The sequence below is a fragment of the Schistocerca serialis genome, chromosome 5 (assembly GCF_023864345.2).
Source record: "Schistocerca serialis cubense isolate TAMUIC-IGC-003099 chromosome 5, iqSchSeri2.2, whole genome shotgun sequence".
Lineage (NCBI taxonomy): Eukaryota > Metazoa > Arthropoda > Insecta > Orthoptera > Acrididae > Schistocerca > Schistocerca serialis.
The window spans coordinates 570,374,786-570,395,116 of NC_064642.1; the positions used below are offsets into that span (position 1 = coordinate 570,374,786).

General features: G+C 41.4%; 1 protein-coding gene across 4 annotated transcripts in view; it reads right to left on the reverse strand.

The window, feature by feature from the left end:
• The window catches only part of LOC126482293 (CDAN1-interacting nuclease 1), a 169,149-nt gene that overhangs the window by 50,571 nt on the left and 98,247 nt on the right, over nt 1–20,331 (reverse strand). The window contains exon 9 of one of the 4 annotated variants that reach the window (XM_050106297.1): nt 8,295–8,401. The exons of the other annotated variants lie outside the window; for them this stretch is intronic. The gene's annotated coding sequence lies outside the window, so the exon portion shown is untranslated. Of the gene's footprint in view, nt 1–8,294; nt 8,402–20,331 lie in introns of those variants that run through there. 4 annotated transcript variants of the gene reach the window in all.

Genomic DNA, 20,331 nt, shown 5'->3' on the forward strand with positions numbered 1-20,331 from the left:
ACCTCCCATGGAGATCACGAATGTAAAATTAGAGAGATTAGAGCGCGCACGGAGGCTTTCAGACAGTCGTTCTTCCCGCGAACCATACGCGACTGGAACAGGAAAGGGAGGTAATGACAGTGGCACGTAAAGTGCCCTCCGCCACACACCGTTGGGTGGCTTGCGGAGTATCAATGTAGATGTAGATGTAGATGTATTGCATGCCAGGTGTTAAAACTAATGACTGCCTTGCAACATGACTGCCCATGCACAATGTGTGGTTCTTGTCTGTCTGAGTCATGGCACTGAGGCTGCTCCCTTGATCTACCCATTCACCACCGCTGTGCATGAGCAGGTGCGTGTGGATATGCTGTGACAGCTGTGCTGCTTGCTTGGAGATCTACCAAACTGACACCTACTGTCATCCACCGCAAATGCTGTTGCTTCTGAGTCAAGAAAAGTGTGCAAGAAGCTGCTGGGAAGCCCAGACCCTCTTTTCTCCCATGTCTGTCAGATGGCATGTCAGCCAAATTACGTACTTCACCCACTTTTTGGCGGAGTCAAGTGCATTCCACAATGCACCACGCACTTCACAGTGCATCCCCTGACCACTACTACATTGTGTCTTCTTTGCTGCAATACTCTCACAATAAAGTGTGTGAAGTGTGAGCATAGTGAAGCAATGAATTATATTTAGTATCATGAAAGTGCATCAATATAAAAAGGTAATGTTCTATTTTTGAAGGTATTTTTTTCTGATGTGACAGTCTTATCTAAATACAGTATAATGTAATGATTTAATAATCCTGTTTGATTACATCTCCACTTATCCTGTTCTACTATCACTTGTATACTGCTGCATGGCATTTTCTACATCTTTTGATCTCCCTTTTTTCACACACACACACACACACACACACACACACACACACACACACACACACACACACACACACACACACAGATATACATGCAGAAGTGCTGCAACGTGACATGGCATGGACTTGTCTAATGTCTAAAGTAGTGCTGGAGGGAACTGACAGCATGAATCCTGCAGGGCTGTCCATAAATCTGTAAAAGCACGTTTCACGGCACCCCAGATATGTTCAAATGTGTGTGAAATCGTATGGGACTTAACTGCTAAGGTCATCAGTCCCTAAGCTTACACACTACTTAACCTAAATTATCCTAAGGACAAACACACACACCCATGCCCGAGGGAGGACTCGAACCTCCGCCGGGATCAGCCGCACAGTCCATGACTGCAGCGCCTTAGACCACTCGGCTAATCCCGCACGGCCCAGATATGCTCAATATTGTTCATGTCTGGGGAGTCTGGTGGCCAGCGGAAGAGTTTAAACTCAGAAGTGTTCCTGAAGCCACTCTGTACCTATTCTGGACCTGTGGGGTGTAGCACTGTTCTGCTGGAATTGCCAGTGTCTGTCAGAATTCAAAATGAACATGAATGGATGCAGGTGATCAGACAGGATGCTTACGTACATGTCACCTGTCAGAGTCGTATCTAGAACTACCAGGGGTCCCATATCACTCCAACCGCACACGCCCCACACCACTGCAGAGCCTCCACCAGCTTGAACAGCCCCTGCTGACATGCAGGGTCCATGGATTCATGAGGTTGCCTCCATACCCATACACGTCCATCCGCTCGATACAATTTCAAATGAAACCCGCCCAACGAGGCAACATGTTTCCAGTCATCAACAATCCAATGTCAGTGTTGATGGGCCCAGACAAGGCATGAAGCTTTGTGTCATGCAGTCATCAAGGGTCCACGAGTGGGCCTTTGGCTCCGAAAGCCCATACTTATGTTTCATTGAATGGTTCAGATGCTATCACTGGTTGATGGCCCAGCATTGAAATCTGCAGCAATTTGCAGAAGGGTTGCACTTCTGTCATGCTGAATGACTCTCTTCAGTCGTCGTCAGTCCCATTCTTGCAGGATCTCATTCGAGCCGCGGCGACGTCAGTGATTTGATGTTTTACCTCGGAGATGCTGTGTCCCGTTGCACTGACTATAACACCACTTTCAAACTCACTTAAATCTTGATAACCTGCCATTGTAGCAGCAGTAACCGATCTAACAACTGCATCAGACACTTGTCGTCTTATATAGGTGTTGCCAACCGCACCACCTTCTTCTGCTTGTTTACATACTTCTGTATTTGAATATACTTGCCCTTCCCAGTTTCTTTGGTGCTTCAGTGTATATAGAAATAAAAAGGCCAGTCGGCCTTTTAAGTCTGTAGAGATCCAATACTGCTTTCATCTTACCTGATAGCATACCAGATTGAGTGCTTACATAGAAGTAACTGAATGTGTTTTATGGAAATGGCATTTGTATAATAATTACTATCTCTGCAAATGCTTATCTTCTTGTTTATTTAATTGTGGTTGCAGCTTCAAAATCATATCCGCCTTTTTCCTTCTATGACTGTTCCATAGGTAAGTTTTCTACGTATGTGTACAAGAGGTATTCAATAAGTACAGCAACACATTATTTTTCTTGGCCAGTTTCAGTACAAAAAAATTGGAATTTCTTGTGGGGCATCATGGAATATTCCTGTTTCAGCTCTTACAGTTTCATGAAGCTCTGATAGGTTAAAGCACTAAGAGTACCCTTCAGAATGTCGTCTGTAAGGGAGGTGCGTTCCAAGCACAGAGCTGTCATTGAGCTTCTTTTGACACAAATCAGAGCATCGCAGATATTCAAAGGCACTTGTAGAATGTCTACAGACACATGGCAGGGAACAAAAGCATGGTGAGTCATCACTGCAACAGTGTCATGTAAACCTGTCTGATCTCCTGTGTGCTGGGTGGCTGGACATAGCTGTGACTCCCGCAATGTCGGAATGTGAGCACACTCTCGTTCGAGATGATTGACGGATCACAATCAAACACCTCACTGCTCAAATGGACATCTCTGTTGGTAGTGCTGGCACACTCGTCCAACATTTGGAGTACTCAAAGGTGTGTGTCCTCTGGGTTCCCCACCACCTAACGGAAGACCATAAAGAGCAATGGAGGGCTATCTGTGCAGAATTGCTTGCATGTTACAAGGCTTGGAAAACATCATCACATGCAATAAAATATGGGTTCATAACTTTGAAACAGCAACAAAATGGCAATCTGTGCAGTGGCATCACACCACCTCTCTTCTGAAGAAAATGTTCAAGGCTGCACTGTTGGCTGGTAAAGTCTTAGCACCACACTTCTGCTTGATGTACTCCCTCACTATGCACTGATCAGCTCTGAAGTGTATTGCACTCCCCTCAGGAAATTGAAGAAACATCTTCACGTGTTCTTTGCCACAAAAGTGAAATAACGAACTTCTGCTTCTCCATGACAACACAAGGCCTCACACAAGTCTGCGCATCTGAGAGGAGCTCACAAAATTTCATTGGACTGTCTATCCTACAGCCCAAATCTCGTACCTTCTGACTTCCATCTGTTTGGCCCAATGAAGGATGCACTCTGCAGGAAGCAGTACATGGATGACGGAGAGGTTATTCATGTATGATGGGGAGATTATTCATGTAGCAAGAAGTTGGCTCCAATGTAGACCAGTAGAGTGGTACCATGCAGGCATACAGGTCCTCCCAGTGAGGTGGCATTAGACCATCACGTTGATTGGAGATTATGTTGGAAAACAGGGTGTTGTAGTAAAAAGAGGGGGAAATAATATTGTGTATTGGAATGCTGAATAAAACCAATCTGCTTTCAGTAAAAAAAAAATTAAAAATATAAATAAAAAAATGAGAGAGAGAGAGAGAGAGAGAGAGAGAGAGAGAGAGAGAGTGTTCCCTTGGATTCACAGACAGTGTTCCCTTGGATTCACAGACACATGAGGAATTCAAGGTTGAAAATTTAAGAGTTTCGAGCTGTGGGGCACTGCTGCACTACAAGAGCAAATATAGCCCCTGTAAGCTGTGGCAATGTGTGGCGAAACCTCTCTGGTTTTGGGCAAGCAGTCTGGCAGTCACGGTTGTCATTCAAAGTCGACTGTTATGTTGCTCCTGTAGGTTAACTGTATTACGCAAGCAAAGTGTAAACTTCAGCCAAGACCCAAGATAGACATATGCCTGCATGTTCTACTTAACGACTCATCCGAGCAGGTGCTCAGGTGGACAGGCACTCTCAGAGAAAGTGAGGTGCTGTAACACCAGCATAAAGAGTAAACATGAGGCAGGTGAGCTGTCAGAACTGAAACCTTCAAGTACTCTATGTCAGGAAATCCCAACCAGAAACTCTGGGTACAAGAATGAAGCATACATGGACATGGAATCTTCTCAGAGCCCAAAGAATAAGTTAGAAACAAGGGGAGAGCAGGTGCATAGCACAGACCAAAATGAGAAAGGACTTAGAGAGGGGCATCAAAGGCACTATCGAGCAGTTTAGGTGCAGACCAGTACAGGAGGAGATGTGTAATCAGTGAGCATCTAGCAGTAACTGGAGGCAGCGGAAGGAGCAGCAGCTATGAGGTGTGACCACAACAGCTGTGGATGGAGCGATAGAACTTCACCTATGACAAGACAGTAGTTCAGTGACACAGCTTCTACTGACAGATAAGGAGCAAATGTTTCATGTATCTTTTCACTGTTAGTGTTGAACAAAGACAGTTGGCCAATGTCACAAAACAGTTGTGTCTCGTATTCAGATGCTAACAGGAACAAGTAGTTACAGAAGCACTTTTCTCCTATGGAATAATCCAAGTGTCCACTGAGTCAACAGATGGCAGAATGAGTCGTGGTAATTGCATTTGTGTCTGAGTTAGGTTTGTAAGGAACTAATAGGGGAATCAGATGCGAAGTGGCTCTGGTCTCTTAGTTGTAATAGAAGAGCATAAAATTGAAAGGTGCTCCAGATGATACAGCTTGATATATACATGTGTTAGTGAGTTTAATGGTCAGACACATCACACATATAAGTGTGTTTAAAGTTACATAAACTGGTTTAAAGAGAATTACCAATCTCTATACCACTTTGCTACCTGGACAGACCAGCACCCCTGTCAGGCTCCTCTTCTTCCTATGCCCACCAGAACCACCAAACCTAAGCAACCAAGGAGGCTCTACTCCCTCTCGATTCTGCTATTAATGTTAATTAATGAAACAAACCAACTCCCTTAACGTCAACATCCTGACTGCACCACGCAGGCCACACCAACCCTATACTGGTACATTAAGTCCTGTTCCAGGAGCAATAGTGAATTAAGATAAATATGCCAAAATATGTGTTTGGGCACATGTGTGAGTAAAGTTCAACATTAGAGTGAGTGTAAGAAATGTCATCCTAGAATGAATCGTTTTAGAACACAAGGTGTTACTAGAGTCCTGTGGGGTGATTTCATTATTCCAACTTCATAACTGTCGCCTAAAAAGGTATTAATAAATCAATAGTTGCAGCTTAATCTGTTGCATTTTCTGAACCTCATCATCAGCAATCAGATGTTATTACTTATTCTATAAGTCCTCGTTAAACAGGAGAGGTCTTATTATCAGTTAAGTGATACAAAGAAGGAGGAAGTGGTCTCTCACATTTCTGCAGCAGATCTTGTTTCTGGGAGATGTAGCACTTGGAATACAGGCAGGTTTTCCAGTATCTCTTCTAGCCATGTAGTAAAGATTCCCAACTTCAGGTGGTAGTATGGCTTACAGTTGGGAGCCAGTAAGCTGGTATAGACGTCAAACATCCTGTGATAATATCCATCACCATACTGAGTTGTGTGTCAATGTTATTGGTATGGTTGCTGTTTTGCTATACAGGAGTACAATTTTCTGCTGTGATATACACAAATCCCATAGCAGAGCAGCAGAGTATTATAGCTATTGTGTTGATTGTAATGTGGTACTATGTAGCTTTTGGGGATCATTATTTTAGGTGTGAACTTTGGCTGTATTGTTAGTAAAGTGTAAATGATAAGTCATGGATCTATTAAGTGAGACACCAAAATACTCTAGGATAGAGTTGTATTTTACAGGAGTTCCACTATAACAGATATGCAGTTGACAGTTGGCCTGTCTGTTATTGAGATGGGAGTATTACCATGCTTTTCTACTTTGGATGGTTTGAGTTGGCAATTAATCATAGTACTTCCACAAGACTGGGAGATCATCTGCGAATATTCTTTCGGTTTCCTCTATGGATTTTCTGTATTGGCTGAGTCATCTGTGTGTGCAAATTTCTTGATTTTAGTCTGTAGAATATCTACAATACATTGTCTTGGAAGCATATTATTTAGTAGGTGAGCTGGAGTTCTATGGCGATCACTCGCAGGAACTTCAGAACATGCCCCTCCTCCACTCAACATCATAGGCAGTAGTTAAATCAGTTCTAGAAAAAATTCTAACAGCAGAGGGGGCAGTGAAGTATCTACAGGTAACCCTGGATGCGAAACTATACTGGACACCTCACATAAAGAATATATGTTCCAAGGCGAAAGGTCCTCTTATGTGCACTAGGATGTCCTCTGGTACATATGCGGTCTAAGTCCCATGAGTATGTACCAGATATACACCACCATAATAAGACTTCTTACAGTTTATGGGGCTAAAGTGTGGTAGACTAAATTGGAACAGAAGGTGGCTGATCTGGAGCTCAAGAAGGTGCAAGACAGGCCTGCTTAGCCATAACAGCCAGATGGAGGCAATGCTAGACATGGCCCTGTTACACCTTTGGGTTATGACAGAGGTAGCAGCAGCAGGGGCATACAGGTTAAAAACTGCTAATAACTAGAAACCTTTACAACATCCAGAATATCACACCAGTATAATGAAAGTGGCAAATAAAAGACTGGTTGGGGAAATGCTGGCTGATTAAACAATAACCTCCAGCTTCTTCAATAAACCTTTCAGGGTAACAATTGGCATTAGGATCAGTGGAAGAATAAACCACAATGTCATTAAGGAAACAAAGTCTGGTTTACAGATGAGTCAGAAACAGATAAAGGTGCTGGGGTTGGGTATATGGAGTACAGTCTAGAGAGAGCAATCTCTCTAGGGAAGCTGGTTCATGGCATTCCAGGCAGAAATATCTTGCTATCAGCCTGTGCACGAAGGAATATCTGCATAAATGCTACAAGGATTATGGATTCTATATTCATTCAAACAGCCAACAGCTCTGACAGCTCCATCAGCATCTGCGATGAGACCAAAGATCATTGTAGAAACCATGAAACCCTTGTCAGGCTAGGGGAAAGCAACAGGGTAAAGCTGCTGAAGGGTGCCTGGTTACTGAGGAATGAGTGGCACTGAATAAGCTGATAGGCTGGCCATGACAGGTGCAACAACTTCATTTGCTGGACTGGAATCTTTCCTAACCATTGCTAAGGTGATGATAAAATCAAACCTGCATAGCTGGTTTAACAGGCAGCATGCAGAATATTGGATTAAGATCCAAAAATGAAAACATGGGAAGCTAGAGATTCTGAGGCCATGTTTCAAGAGAAGTTCTGTAATCCTGGGGTTGGACAGGATAGAGATTGAACTCATGGTAGAGTTAATGACTGGCTTCAGGAACTTTAAGAAGCAGTTGCAGGTGATGGATATTGAGAAAGAAGCCCAAAAGTGTAGACTGTGTTCAGGAGTATGAAAGGCACCACATTTTATCTTCCAAGGTAAAGCCTTGGAGGCCAAAAGACATAGGATATTTGGTCATTAATTCTTGAAGAAATTGCTTCTACTAAAGAACTAGTCAAGAGTGTCCTACATTCTTGAAGGGTGCTGGCTGGATTCACTAGAATTGTATTTAAAAAAAATTGAGCTTAAAAATGTGATGAAACATACTGGATCCAAACAGAAGCAGCCTATATTATTGTAAATATGATTAAGCCAAAGTGGTATCACCATAAGATATAAACCAAGTTAGCTTCAAGTCACTGAACAGGAAAGGTATAAAAGCAAAATACCAACCTACGAAATGAAGTTCTTGAGGAGTATGTCAGCAGATCAGAAAGTACTCATGTGATGAAATAATCACTTTTCCTCTCAAAAAATGGATTTGCTTTAACACACTTTTCCAACATTGTAAACATATTTAACATCTACAATAATGATGGAAGCTGAAGAAATAAACTAAAATTTGTGCCACAGCTGGGACACGAATCTGGGTCTTCTTGCTTACTAGGCAGAAACACCAACCATTACACCATCATAGTACCGTGGTCAACACTGCTGCACGAACTACCCGAAGTCGAATGCCCTCCCCAAAGGTGAGACTTAAATGACTCAGGTAAAATTTAATTATAAGATCTAAAATATTTAAATTTTTCTTTATTCTCTCATACTTACTACTAGTGAGGCATCAAGCACATGATGATGTAATAGGCTCCAATCACATCAAGATCCTGCCCCGTAATTCGTCTTGCGAATGAAAGTGTGCAGCACTATGTGGATCAATGAGAGCACTGTAGGTGACAACAAAAATGACAGGTCAACATCTCCAATGAACTGTAATGTTGTTTTATTTTCTTTCACGTTAGAAACTTTGTGAGGCATTACCCCATGACATTCTCAGTGAACTTTATTTCAATAATAAGTGTTGTATGTAAAAACTGTAGGCACCTGATCTTGTTACTATACTCACTATCATCTACTTAGGGTCCCATTCCATTCCAGTAATTGAATGCCTGACTATTATTGTTGTTGTTGTTGTTGTGGTCTCCAGTCCAGAGACTGGTTTGATGCAGCTCTCTATGCTACTCTATCCTGTGCAAGCTTCTTAATCCCCAACTAACTACTGCACCCTACATTCTTCTGAATCTGCTTAGTGTATTTAACTCTTGGTCTCCCTCTACAATCCCTCCGATACTAAATAGGTGATCCCTTGATGCCTCAGAACATGTCCTACCAACCGATCCCTTCTTCTAGCCAAGTTGTGCCACAAATTCCTCTTCTCCCCAATTCTGTTTAGTACCTCCTCATTAGTTACGTCATCTACCCAACTAATGCTCAGCATTCTTCTGTAGCACCACATTTCGAAAGCTTCTACTCTCTTCTTGTCCAAAGTGTTTATCGTCCATGTTTCACTTCCATAATGTGGCTACACTCCATACAAATACTTTCAGAAACGACTTCCTGATACTTAAATCTATACTTGATGTTAGCAAATTTCTCTTCTTCAGAAACGCTTTCCTTGCCATTGCCAGTCTACATTTTATATCCTCTCTCCTCTGACCATCATCAGTTATTTTGCTGCCCAAATAGTAAAACTGATCAACTATTTTAAGTGTCTGGTTTCTTAATCTAATTCCCTCAGTATCACATGATTTAATTTGACTGCATTCCATTACCCTCATTTTGCTTTTGTTGATGAACATCTTATATCCTCCTTTCAAGGCACTACCCATTCCGCTCAGCTGCTCTTCCAAGTCCTTTGCTGTCTCCGACAGAATTAAAATGTCATCAGCAAATCTCAATGTTTTTATATCTTCTCCATGGGTTTTAATTCCTACTCCAAATTTTTCTTTCGTTTCCTGTACTGCTTCCTCACTATACAGATTGAATAACATTGGGGAGAGGCTACAACCCTGTCTCACTCCCTGCCCAACCACTGCTTCCCTTTCATGCCCCTTGACTCAACTGCCATCTGGTTTCTGTACAAATTGTAAATAGCCTTTCACTCCCTGTATTTCACCCCTGCCACTTTCAGAATTTGAAAGAGAGTATTCCAGTCAACAGTGTCAAAAGCTTTCTCTACGTGTACAAATACAAGAAACATAGGTTTACCTTTCCTTAATCTATCTTCTAAGATAATTTGTAGTGTCAGTATTGCCTCACATGTTCCATCATTTCTACTGAATCAGAATTATCTTCCCCCAAGGTTGGCTTCTACCAGTTTTTCCTCATTTCTCTGTAAAGAATTCATTTTAGCATTTTTGCAGCCATGACTTATTAAACTGATAGTTCGGCAACACCTGCTTTCTTTGGGATTGAAATTTTTATATTCTTCTTGAAGTCTAAGGGTATTTCACCTGTCTCAAACACCTTGCTCACCAGATAGTTGAGTTTTGTCAGTGGTGGGTCTCCCATGACTATCAGTAGTTCTAAGGGAATGTTGTCTACTCCCGAGGCCTTGTTTTGACTTAGGTCTTTCAGTGCTCTGCCAAATTCTTCACGCTGTATCGTATCTCCCATTTCATCTTCATCTACGTCCTCTACCATTTCCATAATATTGTCCTCAAGTACATCGCCCTTGTATAGACCCTCTGTATACTCCTTCCACCTTTATGCTTTCCCTTCTTTGCTTAGAACTGTGTTTCCATCTGAACTCTTGTTACTCATACTAGTGGTTCTCTTTTCTCCAAAGGTCTATTTAACTTTCCTGCATTTTTATATTTTCTTCTTTCGTCAGTTACATTTAATATCTCTTCTGTTACCCAAGGATTTCTAACAACCCTCGTCTTTTTACCTACTTGATCCTCTGCTGCCTTCACTATTTCATCTCTCAAAGCTACTTATCCCTCTTCTATTGCAGTTCTTGCCCCTCTTCTTCTTAATCGTTTCCTAATGGTCTCTCTGAAACTCTCTAAAACCTTTTGGTTCTTTCGGTTTATCCAGGTCCCATCTCCTTAAATTCCCACCTTTTTGCAGTTTCTTCAGTTTGAATCTACAGTTTATAACCAATAGATTGTGGTCAGAGTCCATATCTGCCCCTGGAAATGTCTTACAATTTAAAACCTGATTCCTAAATCTTTGTTTTATCATTATATAATCTATCTGATACCTTTTAGAATCTCCAGGATTCTTCCACGTATACAACCTTCTTTTATGATTCTTGAACCAAGTGTTAGCTATGATTAAGTTATTCTCTGTGCAAAATTCTACCAAACGGCTTCCTCTTTCATTCCTTACCCCCATTCCATATTCAGCTACTACTTTTCCTTCTCCTCCTTTTCCTGCTATCGAATTCCAGTCCCCCATGAGTATTAAATTTTTGTCGCCCTTCACTATCTGAATAATTTCTTTCATCTCATGATACATTTCATCCATCTCTTTGTCATCTGCAGAGCTAGTTGCCATATATACTTGTAGTACTGTGGTAGAATTCTACACAGAGCATAACTTAATCACTTAAGCACTTCGTTCAAGAATCATGAAAGAAGGTTGTATACATGGAAGAAGCCTGGAGATACTAGAAGGTATCAGATAGATTATATAATGGTAAAACAGAGATTTAGGAACCAGGTTTTAAATTGTAAGACATTTCCAGGGCAGATGTGGACTCTGACCACAATCTATTGGTTATGAACTGTAGATTAAAACTGAAGAAACTGCAAAAAGGTGGGAATTTGAGGAGATGGATAAACTGACTAAACCAGAGGTTGTACAGAGTTTCAGGGAGAGCATAAGGGAATAATTGACAGGAATGGAGGAAAGAAATACAGTAGAAGAAGAATGGGTAGCTTTGAGGGATGAAGTAGTGAAGGCAGCAGAGGATCAAATAGGTAAAAAGACGAGGGCTTGTAGAAATCCTTGGGTAACAGAAGAAATATTGAATTTAATTGATGAAAGGAGAAAATAAAAAATGCAGTAAATGAAGCAGGCAAAATGGAATACAAACGTCTCAAAAATGAGATCGACAGGAAGCGCAAAATGGCTAATCAGGGATGACTAGAGGACAAATGTAAGGATATAGAGGCTTATCTCACGAGGGGTAAGATAGATACTGCCTGCAGGAAAATTAAAGAGACCTTCAGAGAAAAGAGAACCACTTGTATGAATATTAAGAGCTCAGATGGAAACCCAGTTCTAAGCAAAGAAGGGAACGCAGAAAGGTGGAGAAATGGAAGACGATGTAGATGAAGATGAAATGGGAGATATGATACTGCGTGAAGAGTCTGACAGAGCACTGAAACACTTGAGTTGAAACAAGGCCCCGGGAGTAGACAACATTCCATTAGAACTACTGATGTCCTTGGGAGAGCCAGTCCTGACGAAACTCTACCATCTGGTGAGCAAGATGTATGAGACAGGCAAAATACCCTCAGACTTCAAGAAGAATATAATAATTCCAATCCCAAAGAAACCAGGTGTTGACCGAACTATCAGTTTAATAAGTCACAGCTGCAAAATACGAACGCAAATTCTTTACAGACGAATGGAAAATCTGGTAGAAGCCGACCTCGGGGAAGATCAGTTTGGATTCCGTAGAAATGTTGGAACACGTGAGACAATACTGACCTTACGACTTATCTTAGAAGAAAGATTAAGGAATGGCAAACCTCATTTCTAGCATTGGTAGACTTAGAGAAAGTTTTTGACAAAGTTGACTGGAATACTCTCTTTCAAATTCTGACTGTGGCAGGGGTAAAATACAGGGAGCAAAAGGCTATTTACAATTTGTACAGAAACCAGATGGCAGTTATAAGAGTCGAGGGGCATGAAAGGAAGTAGTGGTTGGGAAGGCAGTGAGACAGGGTTGTAGCCTCTCCCCGATGTTATTCAATCTGTATATTGCGCAAGCAGTGAAGGAAACAAAAGAAAAATTCGGAGTAGGTATTAAAATACATGGAGAAGAAATAAAAACTTTGAGGTTCGCCGATGACATTGTAATTCTGTCAGATACAGCAAAGGAAAAGAGCAGTTGAACGGAATGGACAGTGTCTTGAAAGAAGGACATAAGATGAACATCAACAAAAGCAAATCGAGGATAATAGAATGTAGTTGAATGAAGTCGGGTGATGCTGAGGGAATTAGATTAGGAAATGAGACACTCAAAGTAGTAAAGGAGTTTTGCTACTTGGGGAGCAAAATAACTGATGATGGTCGAAGTAGAGAGGATATAAAATGTAGACTGGCAATGGCAAGGAAAGCGTTTCTGAAGAAGAAAAATTTGCTAACATCAAGTATAGATTTAAGTATCAGGAAGTCTTTTCTGAAAGTATTTGTATGGAGTGTAGCCATGTATGGAAGTGAAACATGGACGATAAATAGTTTGGACAAGAAGAGAATAGAAGCTTTCGAAATGTGGTGCTACAGAAGAATGCTGAACATTAGATGGGTAGATGACATAACTAATGAGGAGGTACTGAACAGAACTGGGGAGAAGAGGAATTTGTGGCACAACTTGGCTAGAAGAAGGGATCGGTTGGTAGGACATGATCTGAGGCATCAAGGGATCACAAATTTAGCATTGGAGGGCAGTGTGGAGGGTAAAAATCATAGAGGGAGACCAAGAGATGAATACACTAAGAAGATTCAGAAGGATGTAGGTCACAGTAAGTACTGGGAGATGAAGAAGCTTGCACAGGATGGAGTAGCATGGAGACCTGCATCAAACCAGTCTCAGGACTGAAGACCACAACAACAACAACTGTGGTAGGCGTGTGCGTCGTTTGTATCTTGGCTACAATAATGCGTTCAATATGCTGTTTGTAGTAGCTTATCCATTTTTTATTCATTATTATGCCTACTACTGCATTAACACTATTTGATTTTGAATTTATAATCCTGTATTGAGCTAAGCAGAAGTCTTGTTCCTCCTGCCACCGAACTTCACTAATTCCCACTATATCTAACTTTAACCTATCCATTTCCCTTTTTAAATTTTCTAATCTACCTACCCGATGAAGGAATCTGACATTCCACGCTCCAATCCATAGAATGCCAGTTTTGTTTCTCCTGAAAACAACGTCTTCCTGAGTAGTCCCCACCTGGAGATCTGAATGGAGGACTATTCTACCTCCAGAATATTTTACCCAAGAGGACGCCATCATCATTTAACCACACAGTAAAGCTGTATGCTTTCAGCCATTCACAGTACCAGCACAGAAACATCATTTTGGTTCATGTTACAAGGCCAGATCAGTCAATCATCCCGACTGTTGCTTCTGCAACTACTGAAAAGGCTGCTGCCCCTCTTCAGGAACCACACATTTCTCTGGCCTCTCAACAGATACCCCTCCATTGGGGTTGCACCTACGGTACAGCTATCTGCATTGCTGAGGCACGCAAGCCTCCACACCAACGGCAAGGTCCATGGTTCATGGGGGGGTGGGGGGTAAACAGTTAACAGAAAGTATTAGAAGTCATTGCTAGTATTGTTTGTTACTATATGATAACTGCAAGTAATTAATAATGAAGCTTCAATAAGTTATCCATGTTGTTCAGTCATATTTAGGGGCAAAGACAGTCTTGATAACTGAATGATGACAATGAAAAGAAAGTAACTAAAATTAAAGTAATTCTAGTAATCTCTTATTAAAGAAAAGAATAAATTAAGTTCACAAATTTCATATATGTGTCTATTGTAATAATGCTATTGTGTACTGTTATGGTTTGCATTTTGCCACTGTTAATCTGTTGAAATCAAACAGTTGCTTATTTCGTCCAGTCAATGTTCATAGTAATTACAATCTACTGAAAGTGAATAGCATGTCATGTCCAGGAATCTAATGTTCAAAAGTAAACATTAATCTGAGATTATGTAAATTATTGTCTTGCCGAAGAGCTACTGCCAGTAAATCATTTATCTTTTAATAACACATTTAAATATCTTTTCCAAATTAACATGTCTGAGTTTTAATGATATCAGACGATTTCTTTCTTTATTCATTATTATTTTGTAAGTGCACTGTCATAAATATGTGTCAACCCTCTGCTGCCACACCTACAGCCAAAAGGTTGTGTGTTCATTACTGTCCACATTATTTATCAGATAGTGGACACAGACACTGCCCAATTGGGCTGATCCCCATATTAATTAGTTTCTCTTTGAGTTATGTGGTACATCTTTTGGTTCCATATCTTATGTGAGTGGTGGCACTGTTTTAAGTATTACACAAAATCCAAATAAGCAGGAAGGAAGATTAGGTTTAATGCCCCATCAAAATCAAGGTCATTAGGGACAGAGCACAATCTTGTACTGTGTCAGGGGTGGAAAGGAAATCAGCCACGCACTTTCATAGAATTTTGGAGAAATCATGGAAATCCTAAATCTGAATGGTGAGATGCGGTTTTGAACCATCGTCCTCTCGAATGCAAGTCAAGTGTGCTAACTACTGCACCACCTCACTCGGTCCAAGTAACTAGAAAGGTCAGGAATAGAACAGGTTGTTCTCTGAAATGACTTGTTGTACACTTCTCTCCACTAACAAGTCGACTATTCTCGGCAGAAGATGGCCTCAACCAAATTAAATTGATAAGGCATATGGGATCCTGGTTATATTATCACATTACCTGATAAGTAAGTGGGGAGGTGAGAGTAGCAAAGCGAAACCTGAAATTCTTAACTCCAATTTAAAATGTTCCTCTAGGAAGGAAAACGCATGAAGATTAACCTTGCACAAATGAAAATTTTAGTGTAAATGGTGTTCAAAACAGCTCATATAATTAAAATTGAACAAAGCTCCAGGGCCGAATGGAATCCCCCTATCACATTCTATACTGAATTTGTAGCTGACTTAACCCCTCTTCTAACTATAATCTATTGTAGAGCCCTCAAACAAAAAACCACGCCCAGCAGTTGGAAGAAAATACTGGTCACACCAGTTTACAAGAAGGGTAATAGAAGCAATCCACAAAACTACCATCCAATGTCCTTGACACTGATTTGTTGTAAACCTTAGAATATATTTTGATCTCAAATACAATCAGGTATCTCGAGCAGAGTGACCTCCTCCATGCCAACCAGCAAGGATTTCAAAAACATTGATCAGACAAAACCTAACTCGCACTTTTCTTACAACATACTGAAAGCTTCAGTCAGGAACATGCAGTATTTCTTGATTTATGAAATGTATTTGAATCAGTACCACATCTACACTTATTGTCAAAAATACAATCATATGGGCTATCAAGCAAAATTTGTGACTGGAGTGAGGATTTTTTGGTAGGGAAGACACAGCTTGTTATCTAGGATGGATAGTCATCATCAGATGTAGAAATAACTTTGTGTGTGTCTCAGGGAAGTGTATTGGCACTCTTGCTTTTTATATTGTATACTAATGACCTTGTGGACAATATTAATAGTAACCTCAGACTTTTTGCAGATGACAAAATTATCTATAGTGCTAGAAGCTGCACAAATATTCAGTCCAATCTTGATAAGATTTCAAAGTGGTGCATACATTGGCAACATGCCTTAACTAATCATAAATGTAAAATTGTGCCCTTCACAAAACAAAAAAACAAAAAATACTATCCCATGACTATAATATCAATGAGTCACAGTTGGATTCAACCAAATCAGATACCTGGGTACAATGAAACAATGGAGAATCCAGGATGGAATAATGACAATATTATCAAAAGTGTAGACACTTGACGGGTCTTCTTTACGGTAAGTAGCAATCTATCTTTCCCAACATTGTTGATATTCCTGCCTGGAGTTTTCATTGTTTGATTTGATATTATTAAAAGGATAGACTGCTACTCACCATGTAGTTGAGATGTTGAGTAGACAGGCACAACAAAAAGACTGCTACACTAGTAAGATTTCGGCCCAAAGGCCTTCTTCTGAAGTAGAAAACACACACACACACACACATATTCACACAATCAAAACTCTCTCTCTCTCTCTCTCTCTCTCTCTCTCTCTCTCTCTCTCTCTCTCTCTCACACACACACACACACACACACACGACCACTGTCTCTCGCCACTGAAACCAGGCTGCGAGCAGCTGTGCGTGATGAATGAAGCAGTCTGGGTGAAAGGGGTACAAAGGAGGCTGGGGCAGAGAGATGATGGATAGAAGGTAGTTGTGGGGGACATTACAGTGCTGCTTGTGGGAGCAAACAGACACACAGTGGGGAGACGCAGTGGGGAGACGTAGGACAGCCAGGTGCAGTCAGGAGATTGGACAGACTGCATGTGTGTGTGTGGGGGGGGGGGGGGGGGGGGGGTAGTGGAAAAAGGGGAGAAGTGAGTGGACTGTGGGTGCATTGGTGGAACAGAATGCTGTGTAGTTCTGGACAGGGAAAAGGGAAGGGGATATATGGATGAAGGACTGTGACTAATGAAAGTTTAGGTCAAGGGGGTCACAGGAATGTAGGGTATATTGCTGGGAGAGATCCCACCTGCACTATTCAGAAAAGCTGGTGCTGGTAGGAAGGATACAGATAGCGCAAACTGTGAAAAAATCATTGAGATGTAGGACACTGTGTTGGGCAGCAACTGGGTGGTCCAGCTGGTTCTTGGCCATAATTTGTCAGTGGTGTTTTATGCAGAGAGACAGCTTGTTGGTTGTCATGCCCACATAGAATGCAGAACACTGGTTGCAGCTTAGCTTGTATGTCATATAACTGCTTTCACTATGATGGGACAGGTGATATCTGTGACCAGACTGTAAGAGATGGTGGTGGTAGGATATATGGACAGGTCTATTTACCATGGGGCAAGGGGTTGGGAGTAGGGGTGGAGTAGGAATGGAGGGATGGACGAGGATGTTCTGTAGTTTCAATGAGTAGCACTGTGGGAGGGGTGGAAAGGATATTTGGTAGATTATTCTTTATTTCAGGGCACAACAAGAGGTTTTGGGCTTAGGACTGTGCCATGCAGGTGTCCATTACTGTAACACGGATTTGTTTGTCAGTGATGCCTTTACAGGTGAAGTGATTTTGGGTGAGGATATTGTTGGTCATGGTGACTATAAAGGATATTGTACATTGATTGTCTGCTGGATACTGGTTAGATAGTGTTCAACAATGGCAACGGCGTGGTCATTAGGAATGTTAGTGTAAAGGGAGGCAGTATTAATAGTGACGAGCAGTGTACCATGTGGTAAAGGAACAGGAACTAGGAGAGTCGGTGAAGGAAATTATTGTTGATTTTTATGTAGGAGGGTAGTTTCTGGGTAATAAGCTGTAGGTGTTAGTCAATGAGAGCAGAGATTCTCTCAGTGGGGGCACAGTAATCAGCCTCAATGGGGCGTCCAGGGTGGTCAGGTTTATGGACTTTAGGAAGCATGCAGAACCAAACAAAAACAATACTTCCACTTCACCAGCTGCTACTCATTCCAGAACAAGAAGTCCCTTTCATACAGCCTAGTTATCCATGGCCATCAAATCTGTAGTGACAAGCAATCCCTCTACAAATATATCAAGAGTTCCACTGAAGTCTTCACTGATCAAAAATACCCTTCCAGCATTGTACAGAAACAGATCTCCCATGCCTTATCTGTCCAGCCCCCCACCACCTCCCAAAGGCTCACCATCTGGCAACAAAGGAGCATTTCTTTCATGACTCAGTACCACTTAGGAGTAGGGCAACTGAATTACATTCTCTGCCAGAGCCCTCTTATATCCCTACTCCACTCGTACTCCTAACCCCTTGCCTCGTGTCTCATACACCTGTAGATAGACATAGATACAAGACCTGTCCCATACATTCTTCCACCAGCACCTACTGCAATCCAGTCACAAACATCATCTAAACCATCATGTGATTAACAAGCTAAGCTGGAACCGCTGTGCTGTGTTCTATGTGGGCATGATGACCAACAAGCCGTCTGTCCACATGAAAGGCCATGACAAACTGTGCGCAAGAAACATCTGGACCACCCAGTTGCTTAGCAGGCTGCCCAATATAATGTTCTTCACTTGAATGAGTGCTTCACAGCCTGGTCCATCTGGATCCTTCTTATCAATACCAGCTTTTTTGAATTGTGCAAGTGGGAACTCTCCCTGCAATATATCCTATGTTCCCATAACCTCCCTGGTTTCAACCTTCGTATGTCACAGTCCTTCACCCACCTATCCCCTACAATGCATCCTCAGTCTTTTCAATACTCAATACTCCCCCCCCCCCCCCCCCCCCCCCCACTGCCCTCCATCTAAGCTCCCTTCTCCACCTCGCTGCCCTACCCTCTTCCTACCACATCCCTGTATGCTCCCAGAAGTAGCAATTACTATCCCCCAGACTGCTTTTCCCTTCATGTGCAGGTGATCACAGTGTGACCTCTTCAGCCAGAGGTCAATGTGTGTGTGGGGCAGGGTAGTGGTTGCATGATTTTTTTTGTGTATGTGTGTATGTTTTTTTACATGCGCACACTGGTGTGTACGTGCACGCATGTGCATGTGTTGTCTATCTCAGAAGGCCTTTTGGCCAAAAACTTACTTGTTTAGAAGTCTTTCTGCTGTGCCTGTCTATGACTTGACATTTCCCTTATGTGGTGAGGAGCAGTCTATCCTTTTCATAATATTGTCATAAATATAGGGATGTGAAATGGAATGATCATATAAGCTCAGTCAATGGGTAAAACAGATGGTAGACTTTGGTTTATTGGTAGTATTCTGGGAAAATGTAATCAGTCTACAAGGGAGGTAGCTTACAAATCACTTATGTGACCTATTCTGCAATACTGCTCAAGTGTATGGGACCTGTACCAAACAGGACTAACAGGGGGTACTAAGTGTATACAGAGAAGGACAGCACAAATGGTAACGGGATTCTTTGACCCATGGGAAGTTGTTACAGAGATGCTGAGGAAACTGAACTGGTGGCAAGCTCCTGAAAATGGATGTGCCCTATCCCAAGCAAGCCTAGTTACTAAGTTTCAAGAACTGACTTTAAATGATGCTTCTACAAATATATTACAACCTCCAATTTATTGCACACACAGAGATTTTGAGGACAAGATTAGACTCTACAGTACACACAGAATCATTTAAACAATCATTCTTTCCATGCTCAATATATGAATGGAACAGGAAGAAATCATACTAACAGATACAATTTCAACTACCCACTGTCGTACACTACACAGAGCACAGATGTAGATGTAGAATATTAGGTAGTGATTTTGTTGGCTGGCCATAAAGTTATCCTAGACTTTCAACATAGCAGTACAAGATTGCCATGTGGTACAGGAGAAGACACTGTGAAATTGAATGTCAATAAAATGGTCACATTTAATTCTAATAAAGCATTTGTTACTGAAGCTCAGCTAACTGGAGGTTTTGATAACATGGACTGGAATTATATTGAAGAAGCAAATATAGATACCACGAAGCTAATGTAAGTAAACCTCCAGGATTAACATCGTAGGAAAAGAAAGACCTGTTAGCTTTGCTAAGCAAGCATAGAAGTATTTTTTTGCTGAGACCATGAATTATTAAAGATTTTATCTGCAAGTTACAGATATTACCACATATAACATTTTTTACAAAACCATACTCAGTATCAGTGGCAACAAAAAATTTGGTATGTCATGGGGTTATTAGAATGTTAACATGGAACATTACTGAACCATCTGAAAGTGTTACAACAGCTCTTCGGTTGTGGTTAAGAAATCAGACAGATCAGTACAACTGGTACTTGACATGAGAACAGTGAACAGAATAATTGAACCTCAATGAGACAGCTCCATCATTGAGAAATTGCTAACAAGATTTGTGG